The sequence below is a fragment of the Cupressus sempervirens genome, unplaced genomic scaffold, assembly GCF_028749045.1.
Source record: "Cupressus sempervirens isolate cs-2001-9-10 unplaced genomic scaffold, ASM2874904v1 CseChr00s100002_03, whole genome shotgun sequence".
Classification (NCBI taxonomy): domain Eukaryota; kingdom Viridiplantae; phylum Streptophyta; class Pinopsida; order Cupressales; family Cupressaceae; genus Cupressus; species Cupressus sempervirens.
Genome location: NW_028322207.1, coordinates 1757849 through 1776431, shown reverse-complemented (window position 1 = coordinate 1776431; position 18583 = coordinate 1757849).

Below are 18583 nucleotides of genomic sequence, written 5' to 3'. Positions count from 1 at the left end.
AGAATTGGCACAAGAAGCTATATAACGCTCTTTGGGAAGATAGAGTAACACCTAAAAAGACCACTAGTATTTCCCTATTTGAACTAGTATATGGATTTGAGGCTATTCTTCCCCTCCCCTTGGATTTATTAGTCTGCAAGTTGCAACAAACAATTGAAGATCTTGTGTTTCAGAATGCTCTAGAAAAGTGAATAATGTACCTATACAAGTTAGAAGAGGAGTGTGAAAATTTGGTTGACCACATCAGAGAGCATCAAAAGCATGTGAAGAGATTCTTTGACAAAAGAGAAAGACCAAGAAGGTTCATGGAAAATCATATGGTCCTACTATGGGACAACAAACATGAACCCAAAGGTATGCATCACAAATTTGACTCTCTTTGGAAAGGTCCTTTCTAAATTGTGTGAGTAAATCATAATAACTCCTTCATACCAAGTTGTTGCCAACTTTTAGTCCATCCCTTTTAAGCTTCTATCTTGGTGAGTTTTCATTGCATTTATGTTTGAGTCCTTATCTAGGTAGCCCCTAGGTGGCTCTCTTCTCATCACACATCCTTGAGGTTTTCCTTAAGTGTTCTTTCCAAGTTCTCCTTGCTTCACTTCCCCTTACATCTCTATGTGAAATTATCCTTTTTTTTAACTACATTAAAGTCTTAGATGATCTAGGTTTGGGTGGGTTTCTATCTAAGCATCTTCCCAATGAGAAGAAAGCCTATTTTAGTTATGCAATTTGTTACTATCATTAGCAAGGTTGTTCTTTGGGATTACCATTTTTGGTGCACTTCATCAGTTAAGACCCCAAAGAGAAAAGTAATGTCAACATATTAGGTGCATTTTAAGATTGATTCATGATGAGAAGATCAAAAGACTAAAGATCTAAAGCCATGGAACTCTCAAAGTAGAAATCCAAAGTCAGAATCTACTTCTGTGTAAAGAAATAGAGTTCTATTAATCTAAATGCCTTTCCTTTGGAAGTGAACATCTTCAAGTTCATTTCTATATTAAAGTAGGGAAATAAAGAGGAACTATGACCAAACCAATAGAAATATTTCTAGTTTTTTTATTCTTTGGAAAATATATGTCTCGATGATACTCTCTGTATAAAAGGAAAATATGGAGCTTTTATCATGGAAGATAGAAAAATGTGGAACTACTAAAATCTGGATGTTAAGTAATTCTTTGGAGATACCATAAACTTGTTTCTATGGAATAAGTTGTGAAGCGTGAGCTCGGTACAAAGGAAATAATATTAAAATTTCTCAAGGTGGAAAGTTCTTTTTGCAACTTCTCCAAGTTAAGAGATAAATAACAAAGGAAAGTTTTGTGTGGAAAATAAAGTGATAAGGTATCCAAGGCATGGAAGGAGTATTTCTCATGATGTGCTCCCAAATCAAAGAAATTTGCAAGCTTATGGGAAAGGAAAGTTTATGCCTCCTTCCCTACACATGAAGAATTATAGTGCAATCCCTTGTGCCAAATTTTGAAGTTAAAAGGGTAGCTTCAGGAAGCCTAAACTAATCAATTCATTAAGTGAATAATCTCACTACTATAGGAGATTTAAGTGAATTTTAGGATCATTAGATTTATGAATTGTCATATGGGTAGAAGTAAAATGATTTAAATAGCCATTAATCTACCTAATTTGTCACAAATCTAACCATTACAACCGTTACTTGTGAATTATTTCATTCATGTGGTGTGAATGATCAATTTTTTGGGTCTATATGATCAGATTTCTACCAAATAGGGTTCCTCACATCATAATGGCTATTTTTAAAATAATTTGTCTTCTCTATGTAAAAATATAAGCTAAATGCTATCAGAGCTCTAGTGCATGATTGTCTGATTGGATTAGAGAGTGAGTTAAAGTACCTTTCTAATACTTATTTTATGTTTTTTGACCTATATGACCTACACAAAAGACTAAACACCCAACCTATCCATACAATTATACATAAATTAAAGAAGAGCAGATTAGTTGAAGCTGCTAGTTTCCCCATGGTTGTGCAAGAACCAAAATTGGTAAGGGAATGTATTAAGAGATACAATCCAGAGATAAAATAGATCTTTTTGTGTAACAAATCTATTTTTAACTTTCATTCTACCTTTGGGATCCCAATAAAGGAAGAGTATTTTGACATTTATTTTTCCTCATTTGCATCAATATTTAATGAGAAAAAGAATCTAAGGATAGAATATATACATAGAACATGGTTCCAAACTCCTCATGGAAAAAAGAGTAAGATGCCAAGGACTCTTTCTTGAACTAATCTAAAGATGGAAATCATGGATATCTTGTCACTATTGCTAAGATTAAAAGGAAAGGAAGAGATCCTAGATTTTATTAAGAATCACTTCTCCTTGGTCCAAGTTGTTTGTCCTGAAGGACTATAAATTGACTGGGATCAAATTATATGTGAGGAGATTGCCTCCTAGCTAAATTTGGCAAAGGTATCTAGGAATTTCTTTGTGTCATCATGTTGATATATGCCTTAGCCACACATCATCTCTAGCCTAGCCTTCCTAGTATAGAAGACATTGATGAAAAAACTAAGGTGTATGAATTTTATCCCCACTTATAGCTACAAAGGAGTTTTTAAGAGTATGTAAAGGTAAATTGTGGCTTCATAATAAACCTATGTTCATAATTGCAAGGAGGCCCTAAGTGTAGGTTTTCACCAAAATCTATATCAATGGTCAACCAAATTAGATGGTGTTTCATCCAATTTCCATCTTTCTCCTACCTAAGGATTAGTGCATTTGATAGCTTCCCAAACAAACTCCTGAGATATCCCAAAGATAAGGTAGTTCTTACCAAGTTGTATAGACAAATACTAGAAGTGAATACTTATGTTTGAATGTGAAGAAGATAACCAAGATTCCTTTTTCAATCATAGTAGGACCTTATTCTTGTGCCTCAAGATCTAATTTCTAAAATTGAGTAAAATCCTTTGAGAATAGATTTAAATTGATTGATTATGAGGTGATAAGACCCCAATTTGACCCAGTTAACTTTGGAAAATATCATATGAAGCTAGGGTACACTCATAGGTATATTTTGGATATTGAAGACTATTAGATTGGATGTTATGATGAGTGCCAAAGTAGAGAAAGGTATTGTTCTAGGTTGACATTAGATGAGATTAAGTTATATAATGACACTATTGATGTTAGTGATCTTACAAATGATGGCTCTTACATATGTCCCTCAACTTATGAGAAAATCAAGGACACACCTATACTATCAACTCCACCTGATGGTTCTCTTATTGATACAATGAAAGTCCTTATACAAGACATCTTCGAGAGGAAAAAAAAAATGGGTAGAGTGGACCAGAGTGAGTAAGAAGAGCAGTAGAGCCACAAGTTCTATGAGTGGAGTAGCTTCTAAAATAACCTAATCATCTATTGTTATGTCTACTTCTACTACTACATTGACATCAATCAAACCAACATAATCTATTGTTGGAGGAGGAGACCAACCTCCTGAGAAGAATGTTCAAATCACTCCAACCCATAAAGGAGGATCTCTACCAAATACTACAAATGTTGGAGATAAAGAGGTAGAGAATGATAAAGACAAAGAGAAGGAGAAGGAGAAATCAATAGCCAAGGGCTTCTCCACTATGCTAGTCATCAACCTTAATAGTTATAATAACCCTCTAGATGGCCAAGAGTAGGAAGTAACCCAAGAAGGTGACACTCTAGCCCTCTTTGTTACTAAATAAACTTCCTTTCCTTTTTCCAACCAAAGAATGGTGACACCTCTAGTTGCAAGGAATCTTTTTGATCCTATAGCTCTACAATCAACACTTAATGTCCTTTCAACTGAATCTTTGTTGCAAGAGACTATTGATTAAAATAAGAGAAGATGTTAGGAAAGTGATTCATCTAAGGACCTTATTGTATAAGAAACCTTAGCTCAACCAATATCAAGGAAGATTAAGAATCAGAAAACCCTAGTATCATCAACCAAAAATTCCTCTAGTGGTCACATGCTAGTGGAGATTACAGAACCTCAGAAGGAGGGAAATTTTCAATAATTGACCCCTAAAAATTTATAAATTAGAATGGTTGAAATAGGTATTCCACTACATGATTCTATGATCAATATCTAGAAATCAACAAATGTTAAGATTGAGGATATATTTGAGGAGTTAAGGTCAAAGAAAGAGGTACTAAAATCCTTAAATAAAGAATAGATGGATTACATTAGAGCTACAACTAGAAGTACCTCTACAAGAACATTTGATCCAATTACAGAGGAGAAAAAGAATTTACTACTTAAGTTATAGAAGTAGAGGTAGTTTGGTCAAGTTGGTCATTGTTGGATAGATGAAATGAAGGCCTAAGGTTCCCCTCTCATTGAGAACCTTGGGAATCTACTAGTAGACACTGATAGATTGAGAGAAGTAGTGTCAAGTCACTAGAATTCAATGCACAAAGCATCAGAGAGAAAAAAAGAGTAATCAGTCCTATAGTAAGAGGTAATCAACATGAAGATGAATATTGTTGTGACCCATGGGATACTCAAGTGAAGCCAATAACCATTGCTTCATTGGAAGAAATCATTAGAATTAAAAATTGAGATTTCAGTGAAGTCTAAGCATGAGCTAAAAGATGTCTATGATTTTGTGAAGAAATTAATGGACAAGATATTTGAACATTTAAAGGTTTTGCATACTAAATCATATGTCACCAATAATGGCCAGTTGATAGACATCAAATGAATGAAGACTAGGGTTTTGAAATTTGTTGAAGAGGTTACTGACCCTTCAAATTTTCAAGTCATAAAGATTCTAGAAATTTCAGTAGTGGATTGTGTTCTAAAGCATGCAGGGAAGAAGCTCCAATCAAGGATCTTTAGAGTGGAAGAATTAATAGAAATGCATGATTATTAGATGATTAGAGCTGATAATATTCTCATTCTAGGTGTCTATGAGCTAAAGAATGTAACTCGTGCAATGAAGGCGTACAGAGACAAATCCATAACTCCAAAGGAAAAGTGATGCTCTAAAAAAGTATTACATTCTCCCTGCAAGATATGACAAGTGTCACCCCTTCTCCCTCTTATTTTTGATATTGTAGCCATATTTGGCATTCTCTTTGTAGGCTAAAAACTTTATAATGGATGACTAACCAATCAATCCCATATTTGGAATGCATCTATTCAAAAATGCTTTGTTGATTAATCATCACATGTAAATGGTCAATTCTAAAGGGCCTATAAATGTAACTTTTTGAGAAGTAAATAAGATCAGCAAAATTTTGATGTGGGAAAACCTCTATAGCTGGGACAATTGTGTGAGACTTTTCATTTCTATTTTGATTCTATCATTCATGTTAGTCTATTTTTTCTTCTTGTATGATGCTTGGAATGAGATGTGTTGTTAATGAAAGTTGTGGGAATATAAATAAACTAGGTTTTGTTTCTTCCTTTTTAGTGGTTATAAGACTTATTTCCCTTATTTATAGTATCATCTCATTTCCTCTATTCTATGCAAGTTAGTTCTTGTGTATTTTCATGGTTGTGTGAGAAGTTTAAGATTTGGTTATTGTAAGCTATTGAGTAGGAAGCAAATGGTTGTTGTAAAATCTTGGTAACTTGGGCAATCTAGGTATCATTTAGTTGATCATACTTTTGATTCTTATGCAGTATGCATTGTTAGATAGTCTTATATTGTTGCATCTTACATTCAATAGATTGAATAGATTGCATTTAGGTGTTAAAAGAACTTAAAGTAACTCATGTGAATTCATAGTTGTGGAGCTTTGTGAGTCATCATCTGAAATTTGCCTAGATTATTTAAAGTTTAGGGAAATATGGTCATACCTCTTCTTCTCTCTGGTTAAGAGCATACCCATGGATCTTGCTAATCTACTAAAAATAATATTCATTGAAAATATTTGCATACAAGGGAGCTATACCTTTTCAATTTAGGGGTCCTTGATAGAACACCTAAATTGACCCATTCCATTGTTAACTACTTTTTCTTTCACCAAAATGTGCACATTAAGAGTTAGGGTATAAAATAGAATCAAGGGAGACAAATTGTTAACCAATAGGTTGAAAAGCTATTCTAATAGTCTTTTCCTTGATGTGACCCTCAACCTATGTAATTTAGTTGTGTTTTAAGAACCAGATCTAAAGGTTATTGGGAGAAAGATTCTAGGAGCATACCAACATCATTGCCCCCAATCTTATTTGGAGCTTTCTTAATTTTATCCTTTATTTCAGACTCATGGATATCTTGAGTATGTTGAGCCAACATGTGGGATAACATAAGCCACATGAAATGTAAAGTGTTGAAACATAAAATAAGCATCCACAACACCACAACACTTGTATTTCTATCATGGAAATAGTACTAGGAAAAAAACTCACGGTGGTGATGGAACTCACAAATAAAAATACTTTATAAAAGTATTTAACCATGTTAAATGTTTACAAAAATGGAATGCATGTGTGTTCATTTAAAATACCTAGAGATAACTTCTCAATTGGAAAAAGGTTTATTGTATGTATAATGATACAAAAGCACAAAGAGATTTAACTAGTTATTACAAATTAGGTAATATATTAATAACTAGTTTTTACCCTAGTATTAATATAATTGAAAGGTTTGCATACAATTGTTGATATATTGGCTAATTTAATTACCATAGAGACATGTCTCCTCTACTCATTTATATTGTTGAAATCTATATTTTGAACACATAAAATTAATGATAGTGTTATTACATTTGCAAAGAATGATTATTCTTTAACATGGTATTAGAGCCAAATTGCAAATTATGTCTAGGAAGAAGAAACGATCCCTTATATATAGATTGCTAGCACTGCCACAAAAAATTATTACAAAAATAAGAACACTACTGAAAAAATATATTATATTAAATCAAGGGGGGATATAAAGAAGAATTATTTTCATATATTACTGCAATAATCCTAAGTATCAAAATTTATTGAAAAATAAGAGTTATAGGGCAGCCAAGTTCCTACCAAATACTAGAAGAAAATTTTTGGCTTAGACGCTTTTCTGTTGGGTCGATGTTCAGAATAGAAGCTGCAATTTCAATACTTGTTTCATAAAAGAGCACATCATCTTCTGGGTTAGTGTCAATAATCTACAGTTCCTAATAGTAACTTGACCAAATCTAACTTGAGAAGATTATAGAAAAAACTTTGAATGCATTCTTAATTGTCCTTATTACCAGATGAGGGATTAACAATGGTGTAAAATATGGTAAAGTGATTTCATTGTGAACAATATTTGTACAATACAATAAATGAATATATATATATATATATATATATATATATATATATATACACAAGTTTCCTTTATTCAAAATTTATCATGCAAGATTTTTTAGATAATTCATAAATATTGACACAATGAAAATAATCTAATCTACTATCTTACAATTATCTTCTTAAAAATAGCTATAGATCAGAGACTAGACCACAAGCACTTTTAAATCTATAGAATTAAAAACAATAACCCATTGTATAAAAATCTGACATAACAGGTTGAAACTTAAATCGTTTAGAAATAGAAAATAGAGCATTCCACAGTTGGATCTACTACTACAAATATATATATATATATATATATATATATATATATGACTAAATAAACTACTAAAAATCATAGATAGATGACCAATTTGATCACGTGACCACTAGTAGTTTATTTTCAAATATTTATCTCTTGACTAAATTTATGACTAAACTATTTTGATCATTGATTTGGTCATATATTGTTATTAATGGGTAGTTTATTTGGTCATTTATTTGATCATTAATTCTTGTTGACTAGTGCATTTGGTAGTTTATTTGATCATTTATTTGGTGGTTGATCTAGTGGTTTATTTAGTAGTTTATTTGGTAGTTTATTTGGTAGTTGATTTGGTAACTAATTTAATAGTTTGTTTGGTCACTTATTTGGTAATTTATTTAATAATTAATTTAACCATATTAGGGTACAATGGAATCAAACCACCATCCTCCTACTTGTAAAGCAGGCATTCTTCCATTGAGCTAGTACACTTTAAAGAACAAAGAAAAAAAATTGTCAAATTTGTCTTCTCAATATTTGATCTACCATGATCATGGTCATTCTAACATGATACAAAAGCATAGAGAGATTGAACTAGTTATTACAAATTAGGCAATATATTAATAACTAGTTTTTACCCTAATATTAATATAATTGGAATGTTTACATATAGTTGTTGATATATTGCCTAATGTAATTACCATAGAGACATGTCTCCTTTACTCATATTTACATCATTGAATTTTGTATTTGGAACCCATAAAAATAATGATAGTGTTATTACATTTGCAAAGAATGATTATTCCTTAACATGCTATCAGAGCCAAATTGCAAATTGTGTCTAGGAAGAAGAAATGATCCCTTATACAAAGATTACTAGCACTACCACAAACAATTATCATAAAAATGAGAACACTATTGGAAAAATATATTATATTAAATCTAGGGGGAATATAAAGAATATTTTTTTCATATATTACTGCAATAATCCTAAGTATCAGAATCTATTAAAAAATAAGAGCTATTAGGGTAGTCAAGTTCCTACCAAATACTAGAAGAAAAGTGTTGGTTTGGATGCTTTTCTTTTGGGTTGATCTTCAGAATAGAAGCTCCACTTTCAATACTTGTTTCATAAAAGAGCACATCATCTTCTAGCCTTGTAGTTGTTGAAAACTCTTCATTAGAAAGGTCTTGTATAATTTAGTTGTATTAGGCCAATGTCAATAATCTACAATTCCTAATAGTAACTTGACCAAATCTAACTTGAGAAAACCATAGAAAAACTTTGAAATGCATTCTTGATTGTCCTTATTACTAGATGAGGGATTAACAATGGTGTAAAATGTGGTAAAGTGATTTCATTGTAAACAATATTTGTACAATAAAATAAATTTATATATATACAAGTTTTCTTTATTCAAAATTTATCATGCAAGATTTTTTAGATAATTCATAGATATTGACACAATGCAAATAATCTAATCTACTATCTTCCAATTATCTTCTTAAAAATAACTATAGATTAGAGACTAGACCACATGCACATTTAAATCTATAAAAATATTTGACATAGCAGGTTGATGAGACTTAAACTATTTAGAAATGGAAAACAGAGTATTCCAAAGTTGGAATATCTTATTTACTTGGTCAAATGAATAACAACCAAAACTAGTTATACATTTAAGGAGGATTCAAATTTTGTGTTATCTCAAATATATCATGTATCTTTCTTACATAGATTTTCCTTCAAAATATACTACATGGAAAAATAGGCCTTCCGAAGTTTTTTTATCCAATTGAGAGAATAAACATCATATATGAAAATATGTCAAAAATACCTTATGTTACTCTTTATCTTAGTTTCCATTAATGTCTGTAGTCATGAGGTATCCAAGGATACAATAGGATAGCATTGCAAATTAAATAGATGAACATTGATAATAATAAAAATGATATAGGGTGTTCTTAAGTGCTCATTAAAAGTGGTATCTAGCTGGCCATAATGGCCATAATTCCAACATTTACTTACACTAAATAAGCCTCTAAATTTTCTTATACAGAATTTGGGATTTAACACAAGTCAAGTCATGAGGCATCCAAGGATAAAATAAGATAGCATTGCAGATTAAATAGATGGACATTGATAATTAAAAAAATGATATAGGGTGTTCTTAGGTGCTCATTAGAAGTGGTATCTAGCTGGACATAATGGTCATAATTCTAACATTTACTTGCGCTAAATAACCCTCTAAATTTTCCTATGTAGAATTTGGGATTTAACACAAGTTAAGAAAAATAATAAGCTTAAACATAGAAAATAAAATATTGATCCTTACCATAGACCTAGAAAATATTTATTTTTTAAAATCTTTATTTATTTACTTTAAGAAAGAAAACACCTATTTATTTTCACTAGGAAAGAATAAAATTTATTAAAAGATCAAGAGAAAATAAATGTCATGGTTTTCAATGAATTTAATTTAACTTCACATTTTCTTATTGCTAGAGAATCAACTAAATGAAGTACTAGAACTTTTGCATCTTGAGTTGAGCTAAGATTGAGTGAAAGCTCATATTATGATTAATCCAACTAAAATCTCCTCCTTTGTAATTCAAAATCCCAATCAAGTTCCTATTAGTCACATGTCAATATATCAACTTAAAAATTATCTATGAAATTAGGCATGCAAGGTAGAGATGTGAAAAAATAGACTAAGAATATAGATTTTCTATTAATACTTTCAACAAACAAAATTGATCTGCTAAAATCTTGGAGTTTTCATTTTGTACTAGCATACCATATATTCAGTAACAAGGTATTTGATCAACACAGAAAACTAGAAATGGTTAGAATTACTCACTACAATTAATTTTTTATAATGAAAATGCTACCAAAAGATTTTTTAAGGAAGTGGCATTTATCAAACAAGTACCTGAAAATAGCTCTAAGATCTTCATACAATATTGGTTGTGATCAACCTTTTGTGTGTGGGAGATACTACTAGAAAATGTGGGCTTAATTCAAAGTCACACATATATCCTAAAGCCTTTGACATAAAGAACTTTCAACATTCACTTTGGTATAAAAAATTATATGTTGGCATCAATGACTGCACCTGTTACAGCTAAACACAAATGCCTTTTGAAAATAAGTATGAGTATGTAGCCACCTATTTACCCCACTTTATCAATGTTGATTTGCTTTATCTATTTTCCAATAAGAATGTAAAATATTGTAGCAATAGAAGGAGTGAATAATCATCAAGTAGAGAATAGAAGTAAATTAAATACATTAATAAATATTCTAGACAATAATGTTAGCATGATATAATTTTTATTTCTTTAGTGTACAAGAAGTATATCCTTTCAATTATTTTTTATTTAGACATGTGAAGCAAGGAAAGCCAAACCAACATTAACAACTAAGATATGCAAAGAAATATTTAACCTTGAATGTGTAAAGCTCAGAAAGAAAGCAATCTATGCTTTGAACCATTGACTAGCTAAACCCATATGCCAATGAAAGTCATACATATCTAGAGTGACCATGAAAAATCATGTGAGTGTTTTGTGCTAATATGTAAAACCATGTCAAGCCTGTGCCCTATATAATATTGTCTTTAAGTATAGAGAAAAATAGAAGCAATTATAGAGAACTTCATATTTATAAGGGTGTTTCCTATACCATCATCCATCCAAAAGTAAAGTTTGACTTTTCTGCTCTCATTTAATAGGAACCATCCAATGACGGTATGATCTATCATATTTATGCCAAAATTAATGTATATTATTGAAAGGGAAAGCCTTTCATAGGAGGCTTGATCCATTTTATTACCTTCTAATTCAAGAACCATAGTGAAACAATCATGTTTGAATTGTTCAATGCATTCTCAACTTGACCAATATGCAATGGTGTTTTTAGAAAATAACAACAACTGTGTCTTTCCTGTACTTGATATCATAGTGACTGATGTGATCTAAAAACTAAACCTTCTAATCTAATCTCTTAGTCTAACACTACATAGAATCCCAATAGTCTAACCAAATTCACATGTACTCTATAAGTGGCAATTATTTTAGCACATTTTTTTTTCCTTCTTGTGTCAAACCCTCTAATCTCTTAGTTGCAACAATTGTATTGTGGAGCAAAGTTCCTTTGAACACATGATTAGGATTAAATAGGAATATTATAGTAAATCATTCATTTTAATTTATTTTATTTTATTTTTTCTTCTTTACCCAACCTATGCTTAAAAATTTTTGTTGTGATATGTATCTCTTTGTAACTAAACTTTTTGAATGATATTGGCACCTCTTCTTCCACTGTTTCCTTCAAAAGTCTTCTACATTTTGGAAGACCACATACAATTAACATAGAAGATGAAATAACACAAAAAGATGTAGTGGTAGAAACAACAATTGGAAGGGCACAAACTTGGATCCCTCGCTTTGATAATGAATGTTGCAACTTAGAAGCTACAAACCTAGTGAAGAAGGATTGGCCATTTGATGGAATTCTCCTCCCCAATATATCCCCAAAATAAAGTTTACAAATAGTTATATTGGAAATACCAAAAGAAAAGGCTATTGTACTAAAGAAAATCACTACCAACTATTGATCTCATATTGGTTTTGACAAGTGAGTGTCAACACACTTAAGTTATTTACTTGGTTCATGTCAAAACAAGTAGTACATGTCAAGCATAACACATATATTATAGAGCATGTTGAGTTCATAGTAAGTGTTGAGCCACTCATGTGCCAAGTCACTCAAGTGTTGAGCAGACAGTGTATGTCGAGTGATTCAGAAGCTGAGTAAATAGTGGATGCCGAGTGATACAGATGTCAAGTCATAGTAAAAATATTAGTGTATGCTAAGCATTAGAGACTTCAGGTGCCAAGTAAGATAGTTTTGGCAATTTTTTTGTAATGGCACAAACAACTATGTAAACTATTTTTGAGCCAACTTAAGGATGAATTATGATATTTTGGAGATAAGAATGAATCTTAAGTTGGATTCCCTACGCAATTACATGTAGCCAATCATAAAATGGGAAGGATTAAGTAGAAAAATGGATAAATTTCAGTCATAGATTCATACCTAACCCTAAATCACCAAAGTCTTCTTAAGGAGGACAAACCCTAAACTCTTTAGCAAGTGTACAAGGTGTTGAAGTAGAACATAGAGAATTTTGCATGCAAAAATAGAGCATTCATGGTGGCTAAGGAGTTATGAAGTGAGACTATATTGCAAAATTAGTTAGAGTAGAATAGATGAAATAGAAGAGTATACAGCAAAGAGACATCTGATCAAGAAGGATCAAGAAGACAATTGTTTAGAGGTGATCTATTATCAAGAAGTCAAGTGCTAATAGGTGATTTTAGTCAAAATATCTTAATAGAGTAGTTTTAATAGGTTGTATTGAAATCCTTTAATAGGGTTCTTACTTATTTGTAAGTTAAGCTCCTTTAGGAAGGCACACTTCTAATAGGGTGATGAAATCCTTTAATAGGGTGAGACCTAACAGTCTTTCTAAGCCTTTAACAAGGAAGACCTTTTACAAGGTAGATCATGTCTCATGATCAAAACATTGTAACCTTCATTGGATACATTTTATTACTATAGTAGTGAATATTTTTGGGTGCCATTCCCACCCTAGTTTTACCTTCTCACTTAGATGGTTTCTGGGTAATCATATCTAGTTTTGTGTGTGTGTGTGAATGTTTACTCACTTACATGTTTATGATATACATTCTTTACATGTTATTTTAGTTTGTACATTAAATGTATGAGATGGATGTGTGGTGAAAGTTTTAAGGGTCCAAGTTTAAACTATTGATTCACTCCCCCCGCCCTCTTAGAAGTTTACCTTTCCTATTGTAATTCCAACAATTGGTATCAGAGCTTGTTCTCTGAAAGAGAAGCTTTGTAGCTTTAAGGAAAGATCTTGAAATAGAATTCTACAAGTTGGAAAAGACTATTGAGAATCAAGAGATTGAAATACATCTCATTCTACATCAACTAAATGAAGCAAGAGAAGCACTAAAGAAGTCCTTGAAGTGAAGGAAGGAAATTAATATTGTGGAGAATGACACATAATATAGAGAGATAGACACTACTAAGTTATTTGTAGATGGAGCCTCCAATGAATTTGATGCAGTAGTTGCAGATCTAATGGATAAGAATAGAGCCCAAGCTGAGGAAATTAGAAATCTCAAATTAGAGCAAGAATCACAAGCCATATTACTATGTGAACTAACTAAATCGAAGAAGAAAGCCATGGAAGACAAAGCTATGATTGAAGAAGACAAAAGATTTTATGCCAATAGACTAAAAGAGAAATCATCAGAGCTAACCAAGATTTCCAACATGCAATTGGATACTCTAAGTCAAATGATGAATGCCAACTATGAATTAAATGTCAAAGACATTGAGATAACTACATTGAAGTTGTAGAATGAACAACTAAAAAATGACCTAAAAGGGAAAAGAAGTTTTTTGAAAGTTTCAATAAGAAAAATGAAGCCATCAAATACTTTGAGCAACTATTGAGATCTCCTAGATCCAATAATGATACATCTAGACTGGGATACACAAGCACTGAAGAAGGAGAGTCATCCAAAAGTACTGAAGAAAGGAACAAAAAAGGTAAGAATTCAAAACTACTTGTCATAATTGTGGTAAGAAAGGACATACTACTAATGTGTGGAAGAGTAGAACTACAAATTAGAATGTCAATCATAAGAGCATGGTTCACTATCATAAGTGCAACAAATAAGGTCATAAGGCACATGAATGTAAAACCAAGACCATGCACACTCAAATATTTGAAGGATATTTCTACAACTATCAAAAATATGGACATAGAGCTTTTGAATACATATCCAAACCCTTGTGGTCATCAAACAAGCAAACAAATGTAAGGAACAATGGCAAATTTTATAACTAGGATTATAATACAAGATATAGCTATCATTATTGTCAAGAATATGGACATGTCCCTGAGAATTGTATTGGGACACACTTCAAAGGTGACTGCAAGAGGTGGTTGAGTCAAACCACATGTTTTAGTTGTTTAAAGATTGGTCACATCAGTAGGTATTGCCCAACAAGGTCAAGGGCACCAAGTTGTGAGTTTGACAAAGGCAAAGGCAAGGCAGATGTTGAAAATATTAGAAATGAAATGAACAAGACATGGATGAAGAAAAATGATTGTAGTACATCAAATAGAGAAGGGATCACTTCACCCAATGGGTCAAGTGATCACACCTCATCAAACTAGGAAATCAAGAGATTCCAAAGGATTTATTACTGAAAATATTACATTAGTATGAATAAAGATGCAAGATTTTGTTAGAAATACAAGATAAATCTCTAAGTTTTTTGTGTTACTATCGAGCATGAAATATTTTTTGTGTACCGAGTAAATGCTAGAAGATATCAAGCTAACAAACTAGCTAGTTGATGTCGAGCTCATAATTGTTATCGAGTAAGTGGTTGAAATGTTAATGGATGTTGTGTGAGCCTAAAATTGGTTGATGTCAAGCTTACAACTATGTAAGCACTTAACATTTATTGTAGGGTTTTTTAAGAGTATTTAATCAATTTTTTACTCATTTGACATCATTTCAAATTTGAGAAAGAGCATGGAGAGAAAAAGGTGATCTAGAAATCCATTGAAAGTAGCTATAGAAGATCTAAGCAGTGATTCTGTACTAGTTTTTCATATCTCATAAGGTATTTATCAAGAGCCAAGCAACATAGTTTAATTTTTTGTAAACCCTAGTTTTGCACAAATGGCATCAAGTTAGAAGAATATAGAGGGAAATGAGGTTTTGAATGTTCAATTAGTGAGTAACAAAGTTAAGCACTCAATTTTCAAAGTTATTCTTGATATTTCTTACAAGCAAGACCCTTTTGGTGTGTTATCTATGATACCACAAATTTTTTAATGGTGCAAGATGTTAGGAAATTCTATAACTATAAAATTGGTAACATTAGTGACACAGAGATTAGTTATAGATGTTGATACAAGATTGTTAAGAAAGATCATGCATATAATGTAACATAGCTACAATTGCAACAACTGGTTGAGAACCTAGGAGCCATTAGAAAGACAAAGAGTGCACAATGTAAATTTGGTTCTATACTTATATGCATATTCTTTTATGTGAAAAACACATTGCCTACATTTGGAACAGTTACATGGAACAAATCAATGGCAATGCAAATTGGTGAATATATTGAGCAATTAGGTGAGAATTTTGAATTTTTGATGACAAGTTATTTTGAAGACTTTAAATAGTCAATGAAGAAGAGGTTGAGAATACCAGTTTCACTAGTAGAGAAACACTATGATGATGTACGTTTTCTAGTGGATGTTGACTATACATTTGTACAAGCTGCTACACCAAGGGTGACATTGTTGAGGCCATTTGGATATGAAATAAATGTAGATGAAACCTCTAGAGCTGCTACAACTTTATTTGTAGAAGATGTAAATAAAAATTCCAAAGCATTTGGGAACTATGAGTTGGCAAAGTCCAAAATTACAATGGAATTAAAGAAAGTTTCTATAATGAAGAAGAAGGATAAGTTGGTAAAGAAGCTAAAAGCCAAATTTGGAGAGGGTGCCAAGAAAGAGGAAGAAGAAGAAGAAGAATATGAAGAGGAAGAAGATTCCCAAACACAACCACCTCTTGCACTAACACAAGGTATGGGAGAAGACCAATGGGAAGAGGAGGAAACTAAAGTAGTTGATGGTGCTGAGGAAGAAGAAGTCAAGGAAGTACCTACCCTCACACAAAAAAATAATAGAAAGGTCAAGGTGCAACCTATGGAAAAGGCTAAAAGTACTATCAAACCAAGCCAAGCCAAGCCCACTGTCCCTACTACAAGAGCTAGTACACGTGTAATAGCACAAAAGACTAAGGAAAAGACCAAACTAGTAGAACAAGGAGGTCAAGTGCAGAAAAGGCCAAGAAGGAAATATGTGGCACAAGAAAAATCTGATGAGGAGCAAATAGATTCAGATGACAATAGCCAGTTTAAGGTGTGAGTCACAATTCTCTATGAGATCATGAAAATTTATATGAAAATGTTAAGAATAGTGTAGACTTGTCAGGATTTACACATGTTGGTTTTGATAATTTGGGTAAAGCACAGAAAAATCAAGTGGAGGAAGCCATATATGCTATGATGGAAAAGTTCAAAACTACCCCACTAGAGCTTGCGAACTCAATGCCAAAGAGTTTATATGATAGAGTTGAGTGAAAATGGCACTATTGTCTAAACTTGGAGAGACAAATTAGAGAAACCTCACTTGCACAAGTGATGCATGAACTAAGTAAGTGTTAGATTGCTAAGGCCATGAAGAAATATGCAATGAGGTTTGTACCTAAATACAAAGCCTTCAGCATTTTACAAAATAATATTGAAGATGTAGTTAGGAAGTCCACACAAATGTGGAAAGTAACTTATGGGTTGACTACAATAGAGGAAGGTGAGGAAGAACCCATTAAAGTGAAGGATGATGAAGAAGATGATAAGAATGAAGGTATTGTTGAGGGAGGAATAGAAATACAAATAGATGACAAGGCAATAGCTAAGCCAGAGCAACCAAAAGAATAGAGTGTGCAAGACACACAATTTCCTAGTGTTAGTCCTCAACATATAACAAGTATGGATACTAAAATAGTAATTGTTAAGGATGTTTCTAATATTACAACTCATAACATCAATCCTCAAATAGAGGAAGATCTCAAGAAGATCCTAGATCAGTCCACACTACAGCAAAAAATTTTGATAATCCTGTACTAATCAGTGTGGATGAACTACAAAAATCAGTGATTGAAACTAAAAAGGAAAAGGTGAATCCACAAGAACCACCTTCTATCATCCCTAAAGTCACTCATGCACAAACTTTGGTCAAAGAACCTAAAGCTACTATAGACAAGGTTGATATTGTTGAGAAGGATATAGTGGAAGCATAAACCACTACTATAGAACAACAAGAAATAGGTCAGATAGAGTCATCTACACCTACAACACAATACAAAGGTACAAGTCAAGTCATTGTGGTAGAACAGGGCAAGACTAAAGAGGTAGAGCTAACACCTAAGGTGAAGGAGAAAGTTATCATTCAAGCCCTAGTAACTTTACCAACATCTAGCACTCCTTCCACTAACACTCTTTAGAAGCCAATCATAGATGCTACACCACTACAGATCTTAGTGCCGAGCCTAAGTTTATCAAAGGAAAAGGAAGTTATACAGTATGGAGATGTGAGCCTTGATGAAGAAATCATTCTACCTAAGTATGACTATGATACAATGACCATAGAACAAATGGGCATACTCCAACAAGCCCTAGCAAGGAAGAAGCATCAAGAAATGCTTAGAAGGGAGCATGGGTATAAGCAAGCATTGCAGGATATAAAAGACATCTTTTTAGATGCATTTAGTCTGCCAAATCTAGATGAGACTAAGCCACTAATAGAATAGCTAACAAATATAGTCGAACAAGTCAATGATGTTGACCTAGATACAAATAAAAAATTGTTAGAATGGTTAGAAAAAAAATTAGTGCAAAGTAAATGAAAAGATATTAGGTGATATAGAACTGACACAAGTTGCATTGGCAACTAAGGTTGAGGATGTGAAGAAGGTACTTGAGAACATATTCTCATTATACACCAAATTGTGCAATCCATCACTCTTCACCCAAGAAACCAAAAGTCACATCTTAAGCTTGGAAAGTCAAATCAATTCATCAAGTTCCAAAATACCTATGAATCCAACTCTGAGTGAGAAGCACTTTAGGACATTGCTTCAAATCTAGAGTCAACTAACTACATTGTCAGTAGATGAGGCCAATATAAGGGCCAAACTAACTAGCACCCAGGCTACTCTAACCCCTCATATGGAAATTTTGCACAAGGAAGTAGGCTATGCTAAAATCCTAGTGAAGAAAGACCCAAATCTCCCTACCCTAGATGGTCTAGTCCACCTTGCTGCCAAGCT